General features: G+C 39.8%; 1 non-coding gene across 1 annotated transcript; it reads right to left on the minus strand.

The window, feature by feature from the left end:
• Positions 1–20,269: 20,269 nt before the first annotated feature.
• LOC118481437 lies at positions 20,270–20,376 on the minus strand. The gene has a single exon (XR_004865646.1). It is a non-coding gene; the product is annotated as a small nucleolar RNA R71 (small nucleolar RNA).
• Between the last annotated feature and the right edge of the window lie 274 nt (positions 20,377–20,650).

Raw genomic sequence — 20,650 nt, forward strand, 5'->3', positions numbered from 1 at the left:
ACAAAGAGAGGTCAGTCACAGACCTGAAGGTCGTTGGCCGAGAGGCCTTCACACTAGCCTTTATCGCGGGTTCTAACCCCCCGATAAAACGAGCAATCCTCCTTGGTTCCGGAGTGACTAGATATGGAACCAATCGAGACATCATGTTGAAGCTCGTTAAGTAGGCCTGGCAGTCCAGATTTGTCATCACCAATGACACAAAATCGGACTCTATCTTCTCCACCTCATGCTGAGGGCAGTAATTTTCTTTGATGAGAGAAACGTATTCCTCCCACGTCATGCTGTAAAGCACAGCTTTTCCCGAGGCCTGAACCAGCGCCCTCCACCAAGCTAGGGCCTCGCCCTTAAACGACTGCGACACAAACTTCACTACATCCCTTTCCGCACAGCCACTGATGACCACCACAGTGTCCATCTCATCCAGCCATGTCATACATTCGACGGCACCTTTCTCCCCCGTAAAGTCTCGGGGTTTACAAGACACAAAGTACTTGTATGTGCAGCCCCTGGCACGGGAAGCATCAGTATACTCCCTTTCGCGACGAACATTATTTTCATTTGACGAGTGATTGTCGTTGTCCTTCTTGGGCTTGGACGAGTGGTTATCATCGTCCTTCTTGGGCTTGGATAGTGGTTTGCTGTGGGATTTTGAGTGTGTCTTCGGCTTAGAGGGTGGTTTGGAAACAGTTCTGCTTCGAGATTCGGTATATTGTCGATCTAGAGCTGCTTGCACAGCGTTGTCGACAAGAGCCTTGAGTTGAGCGCCCGTTAAATTTATTTGGGCATTATCATAATCATCTTCATTTGTATGACTATTTCCTCCATTAGGATTCGCCATAGTAGCTTGTATCTGCTGCAGAAGATAATGAAAATTCTATTTAGGAGTTTATTATTGAATTATCTTTTATGGCAATTCATTAACCATGGTAACGAAGACCATATCCGGTTAATTTGTTACTCACTTTATATTTAGGATTTGAACATACTTATCCTAATCACAATTAATATTGCTAGTGGCATAAAAGCCTAGTCACGAGGACGTTATTATAATATTTAGCCGAGATTACGGAGAATTCAAGGTATGAAGGCTTGAACCGTAGTTCTTTTACCCTTTTCGGATCAGGCAATACTGGCTGTACCGGTGGCGGAGGTGGTGGCGTAACTGCCACGAAACGTGGATCCTCGGAGGGATCTTGCGGATGTTGCGGCTGTTGTGATGTCTGTGGCGTGTGGTACCACTCGTGTTGATTAAACAACGCCATGAAGCTATCTGGTCCCTGATAGGGTGTACCATGAAAGGATGACCCATCAGAGATTTCTATTGGATGCGTGGGCGTACCACGGGCAGGTTCTGTCGGATCAGTATCCTCGTCCATATGATCTTCGGAGAAGTGATCTTGTGGTCCTAACGGAACAAAGCCCGAAGGTTCCTGGATGTAGTCAGCTGGATTAAACTGACCTCTGAAGTATGGAGTAGGGTCATCAAAATTTCGGTGCGATACCGAACGCTGTAGAGGTATGAAGGAGGGTTGCGGGTTGTTGGGATCATTTTCGGAATTTGGCCCGAATGAGTGCCGGTATGATGGCGTCGAGCTATGCGAGGTGGAATGCCTCGCAGGTTCATAAAGGTCTCTTCGCCTTTGTGGCTCTTCACTCCTTGTGGTCGAAGGAGCTCGCGTATTTGAAGGTCCGGCTTCGTGATCGTGATGAGTAACGATCTCTCCTCTGCCTCTTCTTCCCCTTCCTCTTCCTCGGAAAATCACTGGTGGCATATTTCCTGCTTTCAAAACTTTAAATAATAATAATAAAAGAAAAAGACAAACTTGGAATAACAATTCGAATTTGTCCTATGTTCTTGTCTAGACTCAAGTATGTGCAATTGTGTCACAGACTAAACACATTATGATAGTGTTTAATTCACTCAATGTTGGCTCTGATACCAACCTGTCACACCCCGATTTCCACGTGTATCACCGGTGGGCCCGGTGGGGGATTACCGTGACGTAGTTGGCAACAATATAGTCAAACCACAATATATAAATGCACAGCGGAAGCATAAAGATAAATATGATTCAACCATTTACTGTAATATCAAATGTATCACAAGTAGTTGAATAGCATCCACAGGAGGGATCAAAATAAATAAAAATGTTGTTCAACAGATAAGACATCAAGCTTGCGAGACTTCTTAAGATGCTAAGGAGCTATTGCCAGCCGATTACATGTAGTACCTGCACTTAATCTTTTTGGGAAAATACGTCAGTTTACACTGGTAAATACATTCAACCGACACTTTTGAAAAATGTTTATTAAAATTGATTTGAATGCTCGAGGCACAAACTCTTTTATAACTTGGGAGAATTATTTAAAATTATAATCTTGTGAACGAATTACATGTTCCTTTTATGCGTTCAGTAGCCCGGATCTAGTCCGGGTTAAAGATCAATAGACACACCACATTGCGTAAAACCGAGGTGGGTAAACCATCGGCTGCGTCTTTTAATAGTATAGACATAATACCGGGTGTACGCCTACACCCGACTGTCAAGGTCGTGGCCATTTCTTCGAATGATGCCAAGGATATCCGGGACATGGTCATTAACCCCCCAAAGGCTTTTAAGTAACAAGACTGTTTAAATGAGCCGATCAAATTATTCAATTAACCACCTAAGCGATGGAAGATTTGATGCTCAATCAAGCGGTATTTTATATACCGTAACCCAAGCCCGTATAAGGGAAAATAAGTTAAAAGTATTTACCTTTGCAAGTATTGTCCTTAATCGATTAAATCACAGATATCTTTTACTGGGGCTCCTATTCTGGAACGAAGGTTTTAAAATAACCTATTAGAATCCTAACGGGTCTTTATATTAGCCGTAGCCTAGACCGGTTAGTTTCGAGGGATAGATACGGTTTAATCGCGTGAAAGGCGAAAACCGAGAATGGAGTGTGATTCTGACCCCAACAAGTTCGGAGACTTGTTTTATTCGGGTTTAATATTCACACTCTGAATCTTGGGGTCAAAATGATATGGTTTGACCCGTATCGGGTAATTTATGTAAACTAGTTACATAAGCCGGACCGTGCGCGCAATAGGCGCAACGGGTAACCGTAGGAGTCCTACACTGTTTTCCTAAGTCAATATACTTTAAAGAGGTTGTGGTATCAGTAGGATACCTTCCATAATGCCCGTAACGAGTTTTAGTTCATTATACGCCCCGTAGGGGTTTTCCGGTCATTTTAAAGACTTTTAAAGGGCCTTCTGAGTTCTACAGGAAAACCTGAGTTTCCCGATCAATTTAATAAGTCTAAAATATCTTATTTATTATTTAAAATCAGTAGCAACTGGAATCGGGTCAAAAGACCTTGTAGAACTCAAGTTTTGGCCGAAAAGGGCATATTCGGTATTTACCGAACCGTAGCCATAACCGCAGGTTATGAGCAGGTTAAAATTAATTAAAATCTTTAAAAATCCCAAAATATTATTTTACTACAGTGGGTAAAAGTTTTGATGACGAAATCTTGGTTTAGGTAGGCGTTATGCTAATTGCGTCGTTTATTACAAAAGTTTCTTATAAATGCGCTATTTAGCATAACTCCCATTCTAGACCTCGGATTGGCGTGAAACTCTAAGGACATGCTTAGAATTTAGTAAGCAAGGTTATGGTCCCTTCATGTGTCCGAAATACTCGTTTTATTTTAAAAAGGGCGTTACGGTCAACTGTTAAGTAATTAACGGAAATGCGTAAAAGACTCGGACAAACAACGAACCGGTCACAGAGGGTGATACCATCACGTGACCTGGTCCTAAGAGAGTCCTAAGGCATATCTACATTGTACTAAAACGGGTCAGAACTGAAGTCAAAGCAAAAGTCAAACCTTTGCGACATTCGGCTCCGAACCGGGTCAATATGGCAAATGGCCGAATCAAACGAGTTTAGACAAGTTTATATACTTAACTAGCGAGATTACCCGCGCTTCGTAGCGGGTTTCGGTCGGTTCAATATATGGTACTGGCACTCGGAATAGCAATCGAAAGAGACAAGCACAAGAGGATATACACATCAATTGAAAACCAAAAAAAATGAATATCGTTACCGATAGCGATGTTGTTCGGCTGGTACCGATTCAATTCATCACAGTAAAGTTACTATACCAAACTCGCCATAGCTTACGGTAACAAAAAAAATCTCTATTGCAAAAACAACTCCATCTTCAACAAACTTTATACCGCTGCATCCAGAAAGCCATAAAAATGAATACGTTACTTGTAGCGATACCGATGTTGTTCAAACAATATTCATCAAATTTTTTACGGTAAAATTTGACTATATTTGACTCGTTCGAATAAAGTTATAAATGAAAAACAAAATATACTCAATAGTATTATAAATATAAAATAACAAATAAAACTAAGTTTAATAATTTTAAAAATAATATAATTAAAAAAACTAATAGTTAAAAAATAAACTAAAAAAATATTAGTAAAATTAAAGAAATAATATTAAAATATTAATCTACTTAAAAATGTAAGATGTAGTAATTGTTTATTTTTTAAATAGTATCATTGAAAAAAACTAATAGTTAAAAAAAATAAACTAATGAAGAAAATATTAGTAAAAGTAAGAAAATAATATTAAAATATTATTCTACTGTACATGTCACCCGCGCTTCGTAGCGGGTTTCGGTCGGTTCAATATATGGTACTGGCACTCGGAATAGCAATCGAAAGAGACAAGCACAAGAGGATATACACATCAATTGAAAACCAAAAAAAATGAATATCGTTACCGATAGCGATGTTGTTCGGCTGGTACCGATTCAATTCATCACAGTAAAGTTACTATACCAAACTCGCCATAGCTTACGGTAACAAAAAAAATCTCTATTGCAAAAACAACTCCATCTTCAACAAACTTTATACCGCTGCATCCAGAAAGCCATAAAAATGAATACGTTACTTGTAGCGATACCGATGTTGTTCAAACAATATTCATCAAATTTTTTACGGTAAAATTTGACTATATTTGACTCGTTCGAATAAAGTTATAAATGAAAAACAAAATATACTCAATAGTATTATAAATATAAAATAACAAATAAAACTAAGTTTAATAATTTTAAAAATAATATAATTAAAAAAACTAATAGTTAAAAAATAAACTAAAAAAATATTAGTAAAATTAAAGAAATAATATTAAAATATTAATCTACTTAAAAATGTAAGATGTAGTAATTGTTTATTTTTTAAATAGTATCATTGAAAAAAACTAATAGTTAAAAAAAATAAACTAATGAAGAAAATATTAGTAAAAGTAAGAAAATAATATTAAAATATTATTCTACTGTACATGTCCTTGTGAAATGTAAGATATAGGAATATCATGTTTTATGAGTGTTCAAACAGGTTTCATATCATCTATATTACAGATTATGCAAGAATCGTAAAAATGACTTTCTGTTGACTTTTTAAGTATACGTTTGACTCGACATTTGAACTAGTTAGAGTGGTGATCAGGGGGAACCCTTTTAGAGGTTTATTACCCACATAAATACCAACACATAACTACTTTTGATTCGAGATATGACTGAGCCATTGAGAACTTATCTCGAAGTCAAACCGTGGTTACGACGGTTTGATTTTTAGCTATTTAACTAAGCAAAACTAAACCACAAATGTTTTAAACAACTTACAGAAGCTTGAGCACGATTTAGGATGCTAGAATAAGGCTTGGAAGCTCCAAGAATGATCAGAAGGTGAGTTTTTGAGGTGTGTTCTAATAGTGAACTATGAATGGCCTTTTATAGCACAAGATTGGCCTCTAGATCATTACAACACATCCTATAAATGAGTATGGATGAATGGCAGGTGTCCTAAGGTGCTATGGGTCGAGTAGGGGACGCCCATACCTCTGGGAAACCCATTCATAAATGTTTTACCGCTTTAAACAGCCAACAGCCAACTTTCTGTCGCTGGGCATCGCTTACGGACCGTATGGCTGGGGCCTTGCGGTCCGTAAGCTTGTGGCGGAGACAAGCTTAATCATTCACCCCTTTACGGTCCGTAAGGCAGGACCCTTGCGGTCCGTAAAGGTTGTTTTTAAATCTTTTTCAATCTTTTGTAATGATTAACAAAATCCTGGTATTTAGTAACGAAATCTTTGGTAATTAATAACCTGACCTTTCAGGTTTGAAGGGGTAACTTTGCGATTTGGCCCTTGATTAATTACAACTAAGGGCCTCGTGTTATTTACCCGTACTGTCAAGTCCTCTGTTATCTTGTTAATTATTCGAACATCCTTAACTTTTATTGTTGACGCTTTTAACCCTTCTCGTACGAATTTGATCATAACTTTCTCGTTCTAAAACGGAACTTCGCGGAATTTATACAGTATATTCTAGTGAGCGTATTTTACTGTTACAAAGCCTCGGGTACGTCAAAGGGTCACTCAGAGGTATAATTAAACATGTTGACACAGTTAACCCCTGTGGCTTGTAATCTCTCACTTTCTTCCGCGTTTCGCTTCCGTACGATCCATGATTTATTCGTTTGAAGGTACGAGCATCGTTAGGGTTACTATACAGTATATTTACCCTTGTTTGACATTTATAACCCTCGAATTTATATACTTTCAAGGTTTGTCAACATTAGTCCTTTATTAAATATAAAACGCCACGTGTAAACTTAAGACACGTGTCAATACATTATTGGACACAAAATTTCGAGGTGTTACATGACATCACCCAAGAACACTTAGATCTTTGTGATTTCACGGTTAGAATTCAAGTTTTGAAAGATAGAAAGGTGTAGAATCTAGCAATGATCAAAAACGTACAAGATTTAGAGTGAAAACTTACCGGAGTTGAGAGAAATCTGAGAAAAGGTGAGGAAGATAGCTGGTTCGGTCAGAGCTTTCCAAAAGTGGAAAGTATGACAATGATAGCCCTATTTATAGGCTTCCAAAAGAGGAAGGTGTCAGCTGATCGGCTGGGAGATCCGATCGAGTGGGCTGCTCGATCGGCTGGCAAGATGCTAGCCGATCGGCTGACCTGTTCGATCAGGATGCTTCCTGTCCGATCCGCCACGCACTTTGAGTATTTTTGCGACGATTTTTGACGTTTCGATTTCGATGGACGATGATACGAATACGATAGAGTTCCTAGTCAAATTACTTTTAATCCCAACCACTATATCTAACATACAATCTTCTATTAGTCACGTTTCGTTGTCAGTTTCGATTGTGTTCGATTGCCTTTCGAGTTTCGATTCGATTTTCGATTGATTTGCTTGAATACCACACCCAACATAAAGTAAACACGCACAATTAACACATAAGGCACACACACACGTATAACAATACCATAATTCGCATAATTCGAGTCTCGAGTTCGATTGATTGTTAGATCGGTTTGATTGCTGATTAGGTTAACTTTATCGCATTGTTACTTCCTATCATTCACAGTCGTAGATCGGTTCGTGTTAAAACACATTCGATTACTTCGATTCTTGCTGATTACAACACTTACTCCACATAATACAACTAAAACACAAAATCGACTATCTACAGTCAGAGAAAGTCAAAGTTGACTTGGACTTTGACTTTGACTTTGACATTCGAAAACACGGGGTGTTACATGTGCACTTAAATATTGTGTGGTTTGACTATATTGTTGCCAACTACGTCACGGTAATCCCCCACCTGGCCCACCGGTGAAACGTGTGGAAATCGGGGTGTGACAGCGGTGGTGCTAGTGGTCGATGACGGGGGGTGGTGGTGGGCGATGACGATAGGTGGCGATGACGATAGGTGGCGATGACGGCGGTGGTCTGTCGTGGCGTCGGTGGATGGCAGGAGTAGGTGGTGGTGGTGTGTGGTGGAAGAGGTCGGTGGTGGCATCGATGATTGATGGCGGAGGTGGGTGGCGGGTGGCGATGTCGACGGTGGCGGCAAATGGTTGTGGTGGTGGTGGTGGTGGTGAAGAGTGAGAGGGAATGAAATGAAAAAAAAAAACAAGGAGGTGGATGAAATGAATTTGAGGGAATGAAATGTCTTATGTAATGGGTGATTCCATTACCTTGACAACCAAAACATTTTTTTTCATTCTCTCGCAATAGTTGATTTCATTTCGCATCTCATTCCTACATACCAAGTGATCTGAGTGTTGTTACAACATCGGTGGTTAAAATGAAGAGGGGAATGGATACAATCACTCATGGTTGGCGCTCCCAGGTCAGTCAACTAGGGAGTTGCGAGTACTCGGCCTAGGCAGAGGGTACTTAGGGAAGTACTTGGATAAATTACTTTTTGGAAAATTATATATATAACATATCATAAGTTTACTAATATTTATAGCAAGATACGTGAATATCGATATAAATAATAAAATACATGTTCAAATAGTAAAGTATTTAAAAAATAGATATTTATTCTTAAATGATAGACATAGGAATTATGTTCTATTTTTAAAAGTCAAATTCAACGCGAGTTGACAAACTAGATTTGATTCTGCCCAAGGTGGATTGGGTTTGATCGGTTCCGAGTAATTAGGTGGAGTTGAAGAAAATCATCTTGACAACCCACCTTGTAATTACGCGGCGAGTACTCAGCCTTCTAGACCTTATTTTACAACATTGCAACCACTACATCGTTAGACATCGTCGCTAGGATCTGGCCGTAGTGTGTAATCTAGAGGCAACAATTCCTAATACGACCAGAACACGGTACAAAAAAAAAAGTATTTGGGTCGACTAGCACGATTTGTTTATTAATCAGGTTAATCCAAACACGATCTATTTAATAAATGAGTTAACCCAAACGCGACCTTACTTTTCCCTCTTGAACTTTGTATTTCCAAGAGTTTAATTTAACTAGTTCTCGTTACCAATAATCTTATCGTTCCGTTCAACTCTTCTAGCCTTGAGGTAAATACATATAACAAGTTTATTAGTTGAGAATATAAGTTAAGGGAACAACGAAACAAAAATTAATTGAAAAGACACCACTACAAAATTTTTTATTTGAGCTTGACTCTATTGGTTGATTAAATTGTTGGTAATTTAATGGGTCCTAGTTATAAAAACGTCGCGTTCCGGCGAACTTCTTTTGTTATTTAGTCTGTGTTTATATGTGTTTGAAATCACTATGAGTGCGTCGCACACGGAATTGCTGACAAGAATAAAAAGAAAATTTAGAAAAAAAACACTAAAAAATAACCGAAAGAAAATCAACTAAAAAAGTTGTATGGTAATGATGTTGTTCGGTAGAATCCCGTAGTCAGAGATGAGCAAATAGTAATAGGTATCGGTACCGAATTTCCTGAACCGAAAGATCCTAAGTACCAGTTCGGTACTGACGATTGGCATTCCTGGTACCGATTCGCTACCGGTTTTTACCTTTATATACCGATACCGTAACCGGTATTTTCGGTACCAATACCGATTCGGTATCAGTTGGCACCGAGCTCATCCCTATCCCTGAAACTAAAAAAAAGTTGTACGATACCGTTGGTGTTCGTACGGTACCCGTGATCAGGGATGAGCAAATGGTACTGGGTAGCAGTACCAAATTTCTCGAACTAAAAGATTATCAAACTCAATCTTTACCGACTTTTGGCGTTTTATGTACCAGGCTGGTGCTGGTTTTTACCTTCATATACCGATAACGAACCGGTATTTTCGATACAACTACTAATTAACAAAAACTTATCAGACTTAAAAAGTAAAGGAGATAACAATTATTATAATATTAAGATAACAAAATGAGTTAATTACTGTTTTCGTCCATGTGGTTTGTCAAAAATCACTATTTCAATCCATTAGTTAAAAATTGCGATTTTAGTCCCTGTGGTTTCACTTTCGTAACCATTTCAGTCCCTGTACTTACAGAATAAATGGATTGAAATAGTTACGAAAGTGAAACTATAGGGACTAAAATGGTTACGAAAGTGAAACCACAAAGACTGAAATCGCAATTTTTTAACTAATGGACTGAAATAGTGATTTTTGACAAACCATATGGACGAAAACAGTAATTAACTCTAAAAAAAAAAAAAAAAAAAAAAAAAAACTGAATCAATATAGGAGAATTTGTAGGTTACTGTTAATTTGGTTTAGTTTCCGATATATAGGAGAATTACTCATTTTTTACAATTGAACATTCAGGTGGTCAACTCAATGCATGACACTACCTCAACCCAATTTTAAGTGTGCCCAACATGAACATGACATAAACAATTATGTGGGTCGAGTTTGTATTCACCTATTTAATCCGTCAACCAAACACGATGCACACCCCTAATGTAGCGTGATTGTGTAGCTATTTACATACAGGGGCGAAGGTTTGTTGGTGTCCGGAGGTGCACCCGCCCACCCCAATATTTTGGTTGGAAGTGTATAGGTTCCGGTTTTTCGTCCGAAAATTTTAAAAATTATATAGGATCGCCTCCCCCCAATTATTTTTCCTAAATATTTATCCAGTATATAAATTAAAGTAAAGTTTGTTACCACTTTGTATATAAGTGATAGGTAGTTCTGTAAATATATTTTAACTCCTATTTATTTAACCCTAGGTTACCCACCACACAATAAACTTAATCACAAATTTTTATGTCTAAAAACGGGTCCTTTGAATGAATGAAATTTTTTAGTTTTATTTGGAACTATTATTATTTGACTTGACCCGAATCGATAGCCGACCCGACCCGAAACATAACGATAGGAAAAAAAATTTGGGTCCCATCACTTTACGCCCCCTCAAAACTTTTGGTCAAGCTCCGCCACTGTTTACATAGTTACTTTCATGTAAATCTAAAACTAAAATTCGAAGGAGAGAGAGAGAGAGAGAGAGAGAGAGAGAGAGAGAGAGAGAGAGAGAGAGAGAGAGAGAGAGAGAGAGAGAGAGAGAGAGAGAGAGAGAGAGAGAGAGAGAGAGAGAGAGAGAGAGAGAGAGAGAGAGAGAGAGAGAGAGAGAGAGAGAGAGAGAGAGAGAGAGAGAGAGAGAGAGAGAGAGAGAGAGAGAGAGAGAGAGAGAGAGAGAGAGAGAGAGAGAGAGAGAGAGAGAGAGAGAGAGAGAGAGAGAGAGAGAGAGAGAGAGAGAGAGAGAGAGAGAGAGAGAGAGAGAGAGAAGAGAGAGAGAGAGAGAGAGAGAGAGAGAGAGAGAGAGAGAGAGAGAGAGAGAGAGAGAGAGAGAGAGAGAGAGAGAGAGAGAGAGAGAGAGAGAGAGAGAGAGAGAGAGAGAGAGAGAGAGAGAGAGAGAGAGAGAGAGAGAGAGAGAGAGAGAGAGAGAGAGAGAGAGAGAGAGAGAGAGAGAGAGAGAGAGAGAGAGAGAGAGAGAGAGAGAGAGAGAGAGAGAGAGAGAGAGAGAGAGAGAGAGAGAGAGAGAGAGAGAGAGAGAGAGAGAGAGAGAGAGAGAGAGAGAGAGAGAGAGAGAGAGAGAGAGAGAGAGAGAGAGAGAGAGAGAGAGAGAGAGAGAGAGAGAGAGAGAGAGAGAGAGAGAGAGAGAGAGAGAGAGAGAGAGAGAGAGAGAGAGAGAGAGAGAGAGAGAGAGAGAGAGAGAGAGAGAGAGAGAGAGAGAGAGAGAGAGAGAGAGAGAGAGAGAGAGAGAGAGAGAGAGAGAGAGAGAGAGAGAGAGAGAGAGAGTATGTGTCTTACACTATTAATTAGAGTTAATGTTTAGCCTCTTACTAAATTAGTTTGAATATGTATATCAAATCATTTGGTTAATGACTAATGTATACAACTTACTATGCTGCTTATGCAGGGTGGACCAATACATCATATAATTTGATATATGAACTAATTGCATCCTAGAGAAGGGTGTGTGTGTGGGGGGGGTATGTTTGTGTGTATAGAGGAATAAAGGGGATACGTGTTAAACTCGCAATCTATAGAATTATCATTAGGCTAATGACTACTTAATTAGTTTAAACATGTATATCACATCATTAGGCTAATGACTAATTTAGAATTGCGTCTTAGAAAGCTAGATTTTAATAGACAGGGAGGGGGGGGGGGTGTATAGAAGGATAAATGGGATACAAGTTAAACTCGCAATCTATAGACTTAACATTTAGCTTCTTACTTTATTAGTTTAAGCATGGTGGGACACATGCATCATCATATAAATAGATATATGAACTCTATTATTGCGTACTAGAAAGCTAGATTTTACGACCACTTCTTTTTTGGATTCCATAAAGTGAAAGTACAACTATTCCGTTTTTCACCAAAAGCAGAATGCAATAATTCTCTTACACATAACATGATGAAATAATCATATTTTTTTGGGAAAAAAGAATAAAATTAATGTCACTGTCATTAAAATTGATACTTAACAGAATAACATAAATAAATCAACTTCAATGTATGAAAATAACATTAATATTAAGAATAAAAAATACGTTGAGACTTGAGAAGAGTGTGAAACTAAAAACTTCATAAAAGCTTGTCTTTATCGTTTCATTAGTTGCACATTAGTAGTTTACGGAAGGAGGACTTAGATTAGTATTTTGCCTTATTTCATTGTTGTTTGACCATTGTTCATGATCTTATACTTTGTTCAGTTAGTTAATTGAACAAGGTCTTCTTTGATAGGATGAAACTTTTCCATCATCTCTTATTGTATGGCAGCAATGGAGTTATCATTATCATTTTTTTCGTTAATTAATAATTATCATATTACCTTCCTTCGTTCAAGTATCATCTGTATTGAATTTTGGAAAGTGCAACTTAAGGGATGATTGATGATAGGGATTGGTTTGGGTTTTATTCAGGATGGTGTTTTTGTTGGATGAACCACGAGACTCGCATAACACAATTGCTAATTCAGGGAGACCTCCATAGATTGCATTATGGCAAGAATGATTTGCATGTTAGCTTGAATCTGATTGAGACTTGACCTATGTCGAGTCAACACCTCGCATACGCACTCGCTCGTCATTCGTTTGGTTATCCCATGGTTGAACACTAGTGAACAGGGATGAACTTTCTCTAATACCAATTGTTATGCAACAAACTGGAAATGGAGAAAAAAATAATGAAAATAGAGATGATTAATAGATTTTTGGGAATCAGTTCATATAACTCATCCTACTTAGACTCAAACACACAAGTGTTACGGTTTTCGCACACAATAACAATGAGAACAATAAACAAGAAACTAAGAACACGAGGATTTAACATGGTTCGGTCGTTGTGACATACCTTCATGGGCTACAACTACTCAACTAGGGTTTAGAATTTTTATTATGAGGTGATGATGATTAAAATAGCCCCACTATCTATGTATAATAACTGATTTAGGGTTTACGACTAGAAAAGAAGAAAACATGAATATGTCAAGTTGCCATATTAGCCCACACGATATTGGGAGTTAAGGCAAGTTGCCCTTTTTCAGACACAACGACTCCACATCCCAACAATAAGGGCATTTATAGATTACGAACAAAAAGGGAATAACAAGGGAAAACAACACAAAAAAGCTACTCACACCCATTACTTGGAAAATAAGTAACAAACAACGGAAATGTTGAATAACTCATAGGTAATCACCCACATTTATGTTGCATGATGTTCTTGAAAACATGGATGTGGGGCTAACAGTTTGGCACATATTTAAAAGTGTTTATGGTGAATGTTTTTCTGTATAATAATAATCCCTTTATATAGGGAAAAATTATACAAAAACTAGAGGCAATTCGTAGAGACTTCGTGTGGGGGAAGAAAGATGGAAAAAACAAGATCCGATGGATAGCGTGGAACAAAAAGATGGAGGCTTCGGAATTGGGGATATTAGCGTTGCTGGCAAAATGGGGATGGAAGTACAAGAAGAATCCAAAAGTACTATGGACAAGGGTTATAAAGGCAATCCATGCTAATATGAGGAGTCAAAAATATTTCCCTGTTAACAACATAATCTGTGGATTGTGGAAAGATATAGTGACATCATTTAAAGAATTGGAAAGTAAAGGAATAAATTTGGAAGATCGATTAATGGCGAAATTGGGAGATGGAACAGAGGTTAAATTCTGGCTGGATAGATGGACAGGAGAGAGACCGTTTAAAAAACAATTCCCAGATCTGTTTAGGATCGCGAAAAACAAACAGGCTTGTGTATCAGAGTTTTCCATAAGATTACAAAATGAAGTGCAGTGGAACATTGAATGGTTGAGACCTCCATGTACTGACGAAGAATGGTCCCGGTGGACTGGCATATTAAATGAATTAAACAAAATAAAATCGCTTACAGGAAAGGACCGATGGGGATGGATGATTAAGAAGTGGGAAGAATTCACAGTGGCGGTAGTCAAAGAGGAGATCAACAAGCAATCGGAAAGCGAACGGGAAGAGAGATGGTTGCACTGGAACTCGTGGTTGCCTGCAAAAATCAATTACTTCACATGGAGGGTGGGAATTGGAAGAATTCCGGTCAAAATAGAATTGAGAAGAGGTATTGAGTTAGGAGATTACTTATGCCCTAGATGTAGAACATCGGAAGAATCCATCGATCATCTCATCAGCGAATGCCCGACGTCGACATTGGTGTGGAGAAAAGTCATCAATTGGTTGACGATACCCTTCCTGGCGGACACCAGTTTGTGTGAGAAGGTATTAACATATGCAGATGGGTTAAAAGGATCTATAGTGTGGAAGAAAATTGTGAAAATGGTTATACAAGCGACTATGTGGCACATATGGAAAGCGAGGAATGGAAAAGAGTTTAATGGCATAATAAGATCAGGAGATAATGTACTCGAAGAGATCAAGGCAGACACGTTCTTATGGTTAAATAGCAGATCGAGATTGAAAGACTTAGTATGGGAGAGGTGGAAAGATTTCAATATAAGAGACATAGTAAAATAATAGCAAAAGAACAGGGGGACTGGAGTATAAGATGTACTTTTGTTTTGTTTTAGTTTGTAATCTTTCGGGTTTTACAACATATGCTGGCCCTATTCTATAATTATAGAATTTCACTGTTCAAAAAAAAGATACAATCATAACCTACCTCTAATAAGGAAACATAATCACCATACAATTATACAAGATAACGACTATCTATATAAATAATATATGTCTTCTAAATATATCGGTTTAGACTCCCCCGCAATTTGAGCGGGCATAGGACAGACGCTCAAGCTGGAACGACTGAAACAACTGATGGGAAAGTCCTTTGGTAAAAATGTCTGCATATTGAAGAGGTGAAGGCACATGAAGAACGTGAATATCCCCCACTCGAACCTTTTCGCGAACAAAATGAATATCGATCTCAATGTGCTTCGTCCGCTGATGTTGGACCGGTTTATAAGACATATATACGGCGGAAACGTTGTCACAATAAACCACTGTAGCTTGACGAAGAGGGAGATGTAACTCAAGAAGTAAATTGCGAAGCCAAGTGGCCTCAGCCATGGTGTTAGCTACGCCCATGTACTCTGCCTCAGCACTAGAACGTGAGATAGTGGATTGACGCTTGGAAGACCATGACACTAAATTATCTCCAAGAAAAACACAGTAGCCACTAGGAGAGTGGCGGAAGTCAGGGCAACCACCCCAATCAACATTTAAATAAGCAACCAAGGAATCGGTAGTGGATTTGCGAAAACGAATGCCATAGTCGGTTGTGCCTTGTAAATACCGAAGGATGCGCTTTAGATCCGCAAAGTGTGGGTCACGAGGTTCATGCATAAACAAGCAAACCTGCTGGATAGCATAAGAAATGTCAGGACGAGTATATGTCAATTATTGTAAGGCTCCAGCAACGCTGCGATAGAGAGTAGGATCAGCGAATATAGGACCATCCAAAGCACTTAGTTTCACTGATAATCGACTGGAGTGGTACATAGTTTGCAAGATCACATAGAGGCACATGATAGGATGTCTTTTGCATATTGAGATTGGTCCAAAAATAACCCATTTGAACGCTTAGTTACCTTGATGCCCAAAAAATGATGTAAGTGACCCAAATCGGTCATAGCGAACTCTCGTGAGAGCATGCGAATAACATCTTGTAAGAGATCATTGGTCGAAGCTGTCAACACAATATCATTAACATATAAGATGAGATAAGCCGTTTGAGATCCCCGAGAAAAAGTGAACAAGGAATTGCCAAAAATGTTGCTTTGAAAACCATGTGACAATAAAAATGTGGCAAATCTAGTGTACCATGCATGAGGCGCCTGCTTAAGGCCATAAAGAGACTTCTTCAATCTGCAAACAGAATTGGGAAAACGCATGTTCACAAACCCTGAGGTTGATGCATAAATACAGTCTCATTTAAATTGCCATGTAAAAAAGTGTTCTTGACATCTAAATGATGAATCGGTCAAGAACGTGAAACAGCAATGGAGAGGACAATACGTATGGTAGCCAGTTTTACCACCGGACTAAATGTATCCTCACAGTCAATTCCACTATTTGTGACTTACCATTAATAACCAGTCGAGCTTTGTAACGTTCAAGCGACCCATCAGACTTAAATTTGTGGGGAAAAAAGCAACATGCACCGGATGACCGGTCGATCGGACGGTCTGGGGACAAGTTCCCATGTCTCATTTTCCGGTGAAGCACTAAACTCAGCCTGCATGGCAGACATCCAATGAGGGTCGGCAAAGGCTTTAGCATAAGAGGTGGGGCCGGGGAGGTAGACTGGGCCACAAAGGTACGATGGGCTTTGGATCGGGTGGTCATTTGGTACGTGTTGACTGGGGAGGGACGGCTGGTGGTGGAGGTGACTGAGCTGGTGGGGGTTGATGTGATGTGTTGGCTGCCTTGGTATGATGAGGATGTTGGATAGAATCGGTAGGGTGTGGTTGAGGTGGTTTAGGTCGACGTATGTAGGTTTGTCAGAAGGGTGAGGTGGAGTATAGGCGTGTGGGTGGACAGGAGGAAGTGGGTACAAGTTGGCTAAAAGTGACGCCTGGTGGGATAGCATCGTCAAGGAACAAGTATGTGGACGTGGGGGTGCGGATTGTGTATGGGAAGGTGTTTTCGTCAAACATTACGTGAGGGGAGATGGAAACCTTCCCAGTGGTAGGATCAAAGCACCTGTAACCACGGAAATCAGGGGGTATCCGAGAAAGATACACCTCACAGAGCAAGGGTGCAGTTTATGAGGTTGGGTGGCCGATGTGTTAGGGTAACAAGCACATCCGAACACTCGTAAGTGGTCGTATGTGGGTGGTGTAGGTATAAGGAAAAGGTGGGGGTGTAGAAGTTTAAACATTTGGTAGGAAGGATATTATGAAAATAGGCGGGGGTATGAAGGGCCTCGACCCAAAATAGTGGTGGGAGATGAGCATGGATGAGTAAGGAACGTATGATGTCATTAAGTCGACGAATCATGCACTCCGCTCGACCATTTTAGGAAGAGGTTTGAGGGCATGAAAAATGGAATAGGAGACCATGTTGGTGTGCAAAGTCTTTAAAGGCATGGTTATTGAACTCCCCCTAGGTCACGCTAAAAAGTTTTAATGTATCTGTTGAACTGGGTGGCTATGAGGCGGTGAAATTTGGCAAATGTGGTGAATGTTTCAGATTTATATTTTAAAGGGTAGACCCACACAAAATTTGAAAAATTGTCTACTAGCACCATGTAATATTTAAAGCCTATTTTGCTGGTAGTGGGAGATGTCCATAAGTCACAGTGTATGATATCAAAGGGAGTAAACGTAAATGATGTTGGAAAAAGTGTGCTTTTGTCTTCCTTTTGTATTTTCAGGATTAAATGAGCTCAAATAAACAAAAGAAGCAAAAAGGCAGCTAAATCTAACATAAATACAAGAAAAGGAACAAACGTGGCATGCCCGGCCTCCTCGACAGCATCTTCCCAAGCAAAGCAAAACAAGAGAACAGAAGGCTGAACACGCCCCGTGCTCAATGAGCACGGGGGCGTGCCCAAGTGTCAGCAGAAAAGACAAAGATGTAGAAGCTTCTATCGCCCACCATGGGGTCGTGCTCAGCAGGCACGGGGCCGTGGTCAACTATAAGATTCGCAGGATCTAGGGAAATCTTGATAGTACAGATAAGCTTCTGCACACGGGTCGTGCCCAGCGGACACGGGGGCGTGGTCAACTAATGCAGACAAACGGCATTTAACGAAGAAAGAGGGGAGGATGGACACGGGGCCGTGCCCAATGGACACGGGGCCGTGCCCGAGCTCCTGTTCAGCCTATAAATAGGAGTGCTTGGATCACTTGCAACTTATCCCTTGGCACACCACCTCTCTCACACTTCACCCACCACCATCACAACACCATCATCCACCACCATCATCCATTGTCCATTATAGAGTGTGTGGGTCATCTCAGGATCCAAGATTGATCGTAAGAGTTCTTGACATCAAAGGCCATGTTTGCCTAAGTCTCTTACATCACTTGGTGAAGACAAGTGTTTAGTGTAATACTTTTTATTTTTAATCTTTTTGCAATTTTTATTTGGTTATGTATTAATGACTTTAATAACTAGTTTCTTATGTTGAAGGTGATTCTTCCTTATCGTTTGTCGGTGGTGTCTTGGCATTATTTAACTATCTATATAAAATAAAAGATTTTCACCATTCATATCTCCACGGTCTATATGGAGATATGTTGGCTACCTGGTCAGGGGTTAAGGGAACAGTTTGGTAAGAGTCTTGTCATTGTTCAGTGTATAGATCCTGCAAAGTACCTGGGTCAAATTTAGTAGGACCTCCTTCAATACCCACCGGTATTGGATGGCGGGGGTCCAAACTCTTTGATCCCCTCATAAGTTAAACTACTAATACAACTTTAACCCGGATACTTAGGACTGTATCCCTGCTGACTCAGAGTACTTAGCCGAGGGTAACGTCACCTTCAAAAGATGGGCCTACCATATTATGCATTAATAACTTAATTAATTATCTTTCAATAATCCGACCCTTTAGGATTGTATCCTTGCTGACTCAAACTAATGGGTTGAGGGTAACGTCACCTTCAAAAGAGGGACCTACTACAATAACTAAGATAATCTCTTAAACAGTGCAAAAGTTCGGAAATAATCAAAGGTTACACTACACACGAGTCGGATCCAAGTGATTCATCTTGTCTATCTGTTTTTACTTTTATTTTTATTTTCAGCATTTTAGTTAGTTTTATTTTTCTAGTTTAAAACCTTTTTCTAACTTTTGATTTGATTAGACGTTGAGGATAAACCGGTACTAAAAGCTCTTGTGTCCTTGGACGACCTCGGTACCTTACCAACACTATACTACGTCCACGATGGGTGCACTTGCCCATATGTGTGTTTAGTGTTAGTAAATATCGTGTTTTATAAATTTAAAACTTGGCTAAAAAGTGTAAAAGGGCTTAAAATATACACCTAAAATATATAGCACCACACACACATCAAGTTTTTGGCGCCGCTGCCGGGGACACAAGGATTTTAAGAAAGTTAGGAATCAACGGCCTAATCGTTTTTTCTAAATTTTCTGTTTTTTTTTTAGGATTTTCTTAATTTTTCAGCTTCTGCAGAGCTCAGCACGGGTCGTGCCTGGTCGGACACGGGTCGTGCCCAGCATTGTTACTGGCAGTTTTTATTTTCCGAGTTACAGAGAGCTGAGCACGGGGCCGTGTCGGTGCAACACGGGGCCGTGTCCAACTCCCCAGTAACAGGGATCCGGAAAACAATCACTGTATCTCCGACCATGGGCCGTGTTCATCTGAGCACGGGGCCGTGGTGAACCTTCTGACCAACGTTCTTTTCTGTTTTTATTGCAGGACTTGGAACCCACGCGCCACATCTGGACTTTCTACATAGTGTATGAGCTCCAGTTCTAGTAGAGACATAAAAGAACCTCTAGAAGAACCCGAACGCTTTCTCAGAAAAAGACTTAAAGCTAAAAACTAAGAGAAAGTTTCAGGGGACCCACTTCCAATGGCGGACCAACGAACTATCATGGATTACTTACGCCCCACCGTAGGTAATCTAGGTGCCGCTATCATTGCACCGAATGTCGAAGCCAACAACTTCGAACTTCGGCCACATTTGATACAAATGCTTCAAAACTCCGCAACCTTCCATGGGCTTGCGGACGAGGATCCTCATCTACATATTACTAATTTCTTAGAAATATGTGAAACCTTTCGGATCAATGGAGCATCAAACGACGCCATCCGCATTCGTATGTTTCCATTTTCACTAAAAGACCGAGCTAAGGCTTGGCTCAACGCCCTCCCAGTTGGCTCGGTAAACACCTGGGATGAACTAGCCCAAAAGTTTCTATATAAGTATTTCCCTCCTGCTAAAACGGCTAAATTAATGACTAAAATTAATACATATTCACAAGAGGACGGGGAATCCTTATATGAAACTTGGGAAAGGTTCAAGGAGCTACTAAGAAAGTGTCCTCATCACGGTCTTGCGGTGTGGCAACAAGTATCCACTTTCTACAATGGGTTGTTGCCACACACAAGACAAACACTTGACTCTAGCTCCGGGGGACTTTTAGGTAATCGTCGCCCAAATGAAATCTACAATCAAATTGAGGAAATTGCTCGAACCAATTTTCAGTGGCACACTCCCTGAGGCAATAAATCTATTGCCCCGGGCGCCCATAAGGTTGACGAAAGCACTTCTTTACAAGCCCAAATCGAGGCCCTTTCTTCGAAGATCAAAAAGTTAGAAATGGCTAAA

The sequence above is a fragment of the Helianthus annuus genome, chromosome 8 (genome assembly GCF_002127325.2).
Source record: "Helianthus annuus cultivar XRQ/B chromosome 8, HanXRQr2.0-SUNRISE, whole genome shotgun sequence".
Lineage (NCBI taxonomy): Eukaryota > Viridiplantae > Streptophyta > Magnoliopsida > Asterales > Asteraceae > Helianthus > Helianthus annuus.